Raw genomic sequence first — 8545 nt, 5'->3', positions numbered from 1 at the left:
AGTCACCTTCTTGTTATATTACTGTTGCCCCTGCTGGGCTTAGCACACCTGTCATAAGGACAGTCCCAGGACAGCCTGCAGTTGGTTGCCCTTCTTGTCAGTTGAACTTCTGCCCAGACCCTTGCAGATTGTTTGTGTTTTAAATGCAGGCTAGACAGGTAGGACAAAAACTTATTTAACTTTTTGGCACTCAAAAAGGACTTACGTATTTGTGACCTTGCCAGTTTTGGCACACATGTAGCTTTAGATTCTTATTTAACCTGTGGCAGAATAGGATCAGATAGGTAAGCATACATCTACTTTACGCAAAATGGAGGAGGAGAAGGAGGAACTTTCTTTCACTCTTCAGTCCAACAGCGTAGTATCAGGACAGCCAAGGTCTAGGGTCTCTGCTTTGAAAAGGAAGAGAGCCCTTTCCTTGGGTTCTTGCCTGGACCTCTGCTCCCAGGGGGCTGAAACTGTCCAACTGCTGTTTATGCACTTTATCCAATAAATATGAAATGCAAGGTGTAGAAAGCCCTATTGAGGGAAGGGCTAGAACCCAGGGAGCCCACCCTTCCAGGCAGCATTCTGCTCACTGAACCACAATCCCTGTAATATTTTCCCTTCTTGACCCCACATTCTCCCTTCTTGGCTGCTCAGAGGACCAAGTTTAAGCGGAAGGCTCAAGAGTTCAGTGAGCAATGCCATGGCTTAGTGCAGGGGTTGGCAGCCTGTGGGCTGGATCCCATCTGTAAAGAGACTGAACCTGGCCTGTGGTGGCATGAGGGATTGGTGGTACGCAGTTTACCCTAATGCATTCCCTTTCTCCATCCTGTGCCTTGCTACTGATCCTTTCCACAGTACCCACCCCCCAACAGCTCTTATGCACACCCTACAACAGCCAGCACTGATTTTGCCACTAGACTTGTTCCTTCCCATTGCCATTTGGGATGGGAATCTGCAGCACTGGGTTGTGCAGCAAAGAGGGGGATGGCAGCAGGCAGCTGGGGTGCTGCAGAATGGATGCTACAGCAGGGATCAGCAGCCCCCATCAGGGACCATGTCACAAGCAGTAGCCCACTGTTCATAAAATGTTGCTGACCCCTGTCCTGGTAGATCAAGCGCTTTGCTAGGAAACAGAAGATGCAAGTTCAAACCCCTACAAGGTAAGGGGCCCGAGAGCCTGGGTCTCCCAGTTGCTCAGTAAGTATCCTGGTCACTATACTTTTTCTCTGAAAGGTGGGAGGGTCCACTGTCACCACCACCACCTTGAATCAGTTGCATACTATAGTTTTCCACTAACTAAAATTTGGGGACTTAAGGCAGAATTACATCGGTACTCAGGCAGCTCTGTTCTGCCTGGAGCCTAAGTGTCCACAGTGGAATGTGTTGAGCATGCTCAGAACAGTTGTGCAGGCTAAGTGTGGCAGTGGGTGTGCAAGTGCACATGGAATCCAAGCTCCGGACACATGCCCTGGAAGGCAGTTACAGAATGTGCACTTACACTTATGCCCCGGAAGCTATGGGAAGGCCTGCAAAACACAGGAATGGGGATTTGGTCTGTAGCCCCCGCTCCAGTAGCCCTGCCTTCTGGGCTCCAAACTGTCTATGCACCACTGGTTCTTAAGGCACCCTCCATAACTTCTGTAAATGATGCAGCACCCCATTTAAAAAATAAATGTATTCTTTACGATGCTGGGCAGTGAAGGCAGGGGAGCAGCCAGGTAGGGAAAGCCTGAACCTGCCCTTATCTGCTTATCCTCTCACATCTGGAGCTTGAACTGATCATCTTCTCTCACTTCTTTAAGCACCCTTCAAAGAATCTCAGAGCACCCTAGGATTCCCCAGTACCCTGGTTGAGAATCAGTGCTATACAGATAGATAACACACTTGACCGGTGGGTTTCTATGTGGCTGGAGCACACGCACTTCACAGACAGCTGGGACAAGGACAAATATTTAGCAGACTTTCTGAGAATTATATCATCTGAGAATTAGCTAAGCAGACGCTATTCTACCCCCAACCTGTGTATAACCAAGGAGGGCTTGCTCGGTGTTTCAGCTTGTGATGAGGACACAATTAGCACTCTTGAATAGGAAGGAGGATATACTTCATGATCACTTGAGTCCCAGTGCAGTGCAGCTTCCTCTAGGCAAAAGGGTGATTCAAACTGGGAAAAAAGCAGAATCAGTTTTGTCTGCATTCCACCCCGAGGTTCACCATGTGTGGGGAGAGTGCTGTGAGGGACAAGCCAGGGTGGGCCCAGCATATACAGAATTTGGTGGGATTTGGATGGCAAGCCAGGAACAAGCTGGGCTGTATGACATGCAAATGGACAACAACAATTTTCAGTGCCTTGTATCTCAGCCCCATCTGCAGAGATATTCATGAGGCCAGCAACATTCAGCTTCTTAACCAGAGGGCTGCCAACTGCCAGAGTCCTGCCCCAAAACCATTGAGTTCAGAGAGATTTGCATTCAATATTTCTTTTATAATGAGAAGTGTTGAATAACCTGCTGATAGGCATTGCTGCCCCTCCGTAATTATGAATGCATATATGAAATATTGTGTGTCTAGTTCATCATGCATCATCATGATCATCATGATCGTGTAATCTAGGCATGTCCAGCTCGCCCCCCTCCCTGGCCAGAAGCAGGTCAAAAGGCAGCAACCATGAGAGTTAAAGCAGCCATTGCCTGCCACTCACTGTGACACTTGTGTCTGATGGGGCTCTGTGCCCTGGATTTCAGGGGCAGGCCTGGCATCCACCTGCTCTATGTCCAGATTTCTGACCCTTCTACCAGCCCCATGGGCCAGACAATATGACTTTGTTGGCAGGATCCAGACCACAGGCCATAAATTTGATACCTCCAATCTAATTTTGATCTGTTACCTTACGTGGTCCAGAGAATTTCATCCAGCATGTCCTATATTAAACCCAAATGGTTGATTTACACAAGGTATTTTAGAAAGATTTAGTGACTCCATGTGATGGGAGTTCTGGTCCAATATTATTTACCACTATTTAATACATGTATATTGTTTGGTGCTGGACAGAAGTGGCAAGTTGATCCACTGACTGATCAGATCATATCAGCAGACTGCCTATTATTGCATCTGGTCAAACATGTAAAATATTCCTGCAATCCAGTAGCCCACCTTTTTTGATTGCATCATAGTGCCACCAGCTAGCAAGGGCAGAGAGGAGGACTCTGGGCTCCCAGCCCTGCAGGAACCAGGACATCAATGCATGCACACACTAACACACTCCCCACTCTGTGCTCACAAAGGAGGGATATCCCCCATACACACTTAGTTGGGCCATGGCAACCCCCTGCGCTGTTTACTTTTCTGAGCTCAAAGGCTCCTTTCCCTTCCCTGCACAGGGTCAAATGTGTGGCTACAAAGCACTAGTCTGTGCTGCTAGAGGAGTTTCTGTATGTTACTGTTTTTTTTGCCCCTTACTGGTCATCTGCTACTACTCTAGAGACAGTAAGGTTGTCCCCTGAGGCGGTACAGGTCATATGTGCCTAGGACCACTTCCATGAGTCCCTTGCACTTGTTGCAGGGTGGAGGTACCATCTGCTTACATCAGGGGTGGGCAGTTATTTTGGGTGGTGGGCCGCTTACTGAGTTTTGGCAAGCCATCGAGAGCTGCATGATAGGCAGCCAAGGGAAGATAAATATTAATTTTCTAAATTTTTTAGGGGCCCCATGGGCTGGATGGAATGGCCTGCTGGGCTGCATCTGGCCCCCAGGCTGCATTTTGCCCACCCCTGACCTACATGGTATTTTGGACTCTGTAAAGTTCCTGGGAGAGAGAGGGGCAAGAACATTTTGATTAGGAAAGCAAAAGTTTCTGTGGGTGATACTTTTGATTAGACCAACTGCATAGCTGGGATAAAGTTAGATAAACTTTCAAATTCAATACATTCTTCAGGTTTGAGGAAAAAAGCCAGCAGAGCAATAGTAAAAAAGCCCAACCAAACAAACAAAAAACAGCTGGAAGGGGATGAGGGGAGAAATTCCCGGGGGTATCAGACAAACTGTCTTTGCCTCTTGCATAATTCCTGGACCGTCACAGCTACAACATCACTCTAGCACTACCATAACATTTTGATTGAAATCTTCTGGAACAATACCAGTTACAAATGGAACTGAGTAACTACTGCTTGATTGAAATACAAGAGATACTTCATAATTTAGAGATTTGCATTCCAGCAAGTGAGACATTAATAAATTAAAGACAGTCAGGGAATGCCTAAATCATTTGTACAGAAATTTTTCACTAGAAATGAATATGGAAGCACTGTTAAAGCTAAGTGCAAAGTCTGTTACTCTTTAGTATAAGACAAGTCTAGAATGAAAACACTTGCTGAGTTCTAGTGATAGGTTGTAGCTACTGTCAAAGATAGATTGTTACAGTTAAACAGCAAGAAGGGGAAAACTAGTATGCTTCACATCTTTCTCAGTCTTTTGAGGAAGACACAAAACTTTTTCCACTCCGTATGTATTAGCATCCAAAACTCTAACTCCTAGAAGATCTTCAAATGTTCATTAGATCAGTTTTAAAAAATGTGAAGCATGTGTCCGATGACCAGAAGAATGAACTTGGCTATATTTTTGCTAGAAGTATTTATGTCAGCAATACCTCATGTCCTATAGCTGAAAATCCTTATATGCTAATTCTTTTTTTTTACAAATTTAATTCAATTTACAAAATTCCAAGTATAAAACATTGCAAGAAGCCTGACTGCTGGACTGGAAGACATGAAAAGAGAGTTGGTGTTTTTACTGAAAAGCTCCTCATGCGTCTCCAGTGTCTGACTGATGGAGCAGTATTTAAACAGAGGATGTCATCAGCTTCACTGCTGAAATTCATTGCACAGTTATTTAAAAAATAATCAGTTGATTGTGTCTACAAAAGGTTTCTTAGGGATTGATAGTGCAACTAACATGAAAGTTGCTTGTACCTTGTTGTTAAATAAGTATCTTCACCTTCTGTGTTATATGAGTATATTCTCATTTTGATGCAGTTGTTCACTGGTGATGTTGAAGATCTGACAACTTTTTCATTGCACATCAGCAACCATTTTTCTGGCCTTGTGTTTGACGGGCAACTTCAATTAAATATGTCAAAAATCTTCAAAAATGGAAGAAGGTATTTCAGTCAGCCACCCAGGAAGAAGAGGTGGCTTTGTGTTGTTCTTGAATAATCTGTGGTGATATTGTCTTTCAGATGTGAAACTCAAAATTCATTTTCATTGCTTGAATACATAGCTCCCGCCTTTCAAAATATGGAAGAATGGTAGCTCTACATTATTTGATGCCAAAAAGAAGAGCATAAAATTTAAGAAACGTGTTTGTGAAAATACTAAATAAAGTCCACTTACTAAAGCTGCAAAGCAAAGGATAATGGATATCACATAAAAATTAGATGATGATTCCTGAACTTCATGCTCTCTACCTTCTTGATCTTGTTTCCAGGGCCAAGGCCTACCTGGTAACCATAGAGTTATAGAAAATCAGGGAAGGAAGTGCCCTGCAGCAGGTCATCTTGTCCAGCCCCCTGTTCAGGGCCGGATCATCCCTGACTAAACCATCCCAGACCAGTGCTTGTTTAACCTGTTCTTGGAAACTCCAGGAACAGTTCTCATGTGCAACTACCAGGTCCAATGCCTGAAACATCAAAAATAATGAGCAATGGGATGAGGGTACTGACTGTGTCCTGGAACTACAAGGACAGGGAGGAGTTTGTTAAAATATGCTCTAGAGATGCAAGAAAGAGGACCTAAGTATGTTTACACTATGTTTCTGGTGTGTGTCAGACAGGTCTCAAGAAGAGCCAATGAGGCCTACTCCTAGGGTGGCTTTGCTGCTGAGTTTCTGTTTGATGCAGGTGAATAGACATGGATGGCTTGGGAGCAGCAGGGCATGCAGTATAGGCATGCTCTGTGGTTCAGCTTCTGCCCTAGCTGTCACTGTTGCAAATGTGAAGGGATATAAAAACAGACAGTTCTGGTAGAAATAGCAAAAAAAAGCAAGCAGCAGCCCATTCAACCATTGAACAATGTGGAGTGCAGTTACAGCAATTGGCTCAAAGTGGGTGCTCCTCTATGGTCAAGATGATTGTGAACTTCTTGCAGTCCAGCTGCAATAGCAGAAATCCTTTTGGTACTTTAATGTGCTACCACATCTGCAAAACAAAATTGGACAGCTTTGTCCATTCAAAAAACAGATATTAATTTAGGACCTCTACTGTTGAGGCGCACTGACCATGTATTACAATGTAAAATTAGAGAGGAAAATGGCAGCTGAAGAATTGATTAAATGTACAGATAGTAGGAATAAGTAGATATTGATGAATTTGAGTATGATGATAACAGAGATATAGATAAGACAATTACGTTTGAGAAGAAAAAAAGTTAATGCAAAGCAAAAACACATGAAGAGACAGCCTGCTGCCTGCCTACCATAAAATGACTTTTTTTTTTGTAATTATTATGTTATTGATTTGTTTCATTTCATTCCTTTTGTAGCTGTTCAATATTCAATCATGTTTGCATTTAAATACTAAGCTAACATTGCTAGAAAGTAACAATTTTTCATTTTTTTTTTCATTATTTCTTTCAGATTTTTCTGACTTAAAAATCATTTAGTTATGTAACTTGCTTTTCATAATTGAACATAGGTATCTAATATATTAGCAATAATAAAGTCACTCTTTTCTGTTACTGATGATATTGTTCTAATACATTTTTTAAATATTTGAACATTTTTGTTATTACTTAATGTTATTAGACAGCTCAATTGGATGTTTTGTTTTGTTTTTTGACCTAACAAATCCCTAGCACTAATATTGTGCATTGGATATTTGAACCAACATTTTGGGAGCTGTGCTGTAGATATTAAGGATAAATTTATGTTTTGATAAGGAAAGGAATTTCAGTATGGGGACACTGAACTGTGCTGATTATGGAAAGATTATAATAATGTGTTGTTGGAAGCAGGAGATAATGTTGTGTACTGCATGTGATCTCCAGTTCCGTCAGATGTAAAATGAGAAGGACAGTGTTGTCAAATTTGAAGTGTGTTGTGTTTGTGTGCTATGCATGTATGGGGTTAATGCTTGCGCATTGTCATAGAGATGTATATTAAGTTTTTTAAATGACAGTTTTCTTGCTTTTTAACATTTACACTACAGGAGAAATGTTAGTCCTAAGGCATTGTCAGTACTAGAAAATCAGTCAATTGAACTAGATTGATTTCAGAATCAATGATCAAATTAAGTTGAAGCTATGTGAGCAAGGCTGTAACCGATTAAGGTGTGTTTACATGAGGAATTTGCACCAGTGTCAGTAGATCAGTTTTAAATCAATTTTAGTTAAAATGGTGCATTTACTAAGAGAAGGCCTAAGCTAATGAATTGTTGTGTATGGGAATTATTGTTATATGGGCCTCATGTGGCTTTCATGACAAGGGGCAGATAAAATATTAATGAAATTAAATTAATAATACTCTTCTGCCTTCCATCTGGGGTTCTCCAAGCACTCTGAATGCATTAATATAGGAGATTTTCTAACCTCCACAAGTGGGAGAGCAGTATCGTCCCCCACCCCATCCTTTTGTAGACGGGCGACTGGGACATGGGAAAGAGAATATTCCCAAGGGACATGAGCAGGTGAGCTGGAGGCTGCAAATTGGATACCAGATTCCTTACTTGCATTTTCCTGGATCTAACCTTCTAGACCTAACTGCATTTCTAGAGCAGGGAACAGAGTCCAGGATCCCTCTGCTTTAAACCTCTAGAATTCATGTCCATCTCAGAACCGGAATAGCCCTGCAGAATCCTCATTCTGTCTTCATGCACTAACCCAGGAGTTTTCAACCTTTTTAAAGAAGTGTACCCCTTCTGGTGGTGGTGGCCAGATGCTGGGGGGTGGGAGGGGTTGCACCACCTACCACCCCATGCTGCCACCCACTGCTCCACACTGCTGCACCCCACTTTCCCGTGGCCAGTTGCACATGCAGCTCCATAGGCTGCTGACGGGCCTCACACACAACCAGTTGCATGCCACCCATCATCAGCCCACAGAGCCTCATGTGCAACTGGCTATGGGAAAGTGGCATGCAGCAATGGCACGGGGCAGTGGCGCGGGGTGGTGGATGGTGGCAGTGGCCACTACTTGCAAGTTCCTCCCCTCCCTCCTCCCCCCCATGTCTGGCTGATTAGGCAGTGGCTGTGTGGCCCACAAAGGGGCACTGCTGCCCTCACCCCCTCACCCTCCTTGGCCCTGCTTCTGGGAGGCAGCAGTGTGGGGTTGTGGGTGGTGGAGCTCCATCCCTGCCCACCCATGCATACCCACTAGGACCTCTCCAAGTATCTCTAGGCATACACATACCTCCAGATGACAACCCCTGCACTAACCCATTAATCCACATGTCATCCTTAAAATTGGGCATAGACTTGGAATGTTTGATTCCTTATCCCTAATGCCTTATTCACAAAACTGTCTTTGACATTTTTGGCATATGGCTCTGGGATCTTTGGGCACCTATGCAT

The 8545-nt window shown here is 43.6% G+C and overlaps 1 long non-coding RNA gene across 1 annotated transcript in view; it reads right to left on the bottom strand.

Annotated features, from left to right (window-relative positions):
* Positions 1-205: 205 nt before the first annotated feature.
* The window catches only part of LOC109319383, a 27706-nt gene continuing 19366 nt past the window's right edge, over positions 206-8545 (bottom strand). Inside the window, exon 3 of the long non-coding RNA XR_002103496.1 lies at positions 206-216. This is a non-coding gene — a long non-coding RNA (uncharacterized LOC109319383). The remainder of the gene's footprint in view (positions 217-8545) is intronic.

This window comes from Crocodylus porosus, unplaced genomic scaffold, assembly GCF_001723895.1.
Source record: "Crocodylus porosus isolate Cpor-Errol unplaced genomic scaffold, CroPor_comp1, whole genome shotgun sequence".
Classification (NCBI taxonomy): Eukaryota; Metazoa; Chordata; order Crocodylia; family Crocodylidae; genus Crocodylus; species Crocodylus porosus.
This window is presented reverse-complemented; position numbering and strand designations above follow the sequence as displayed.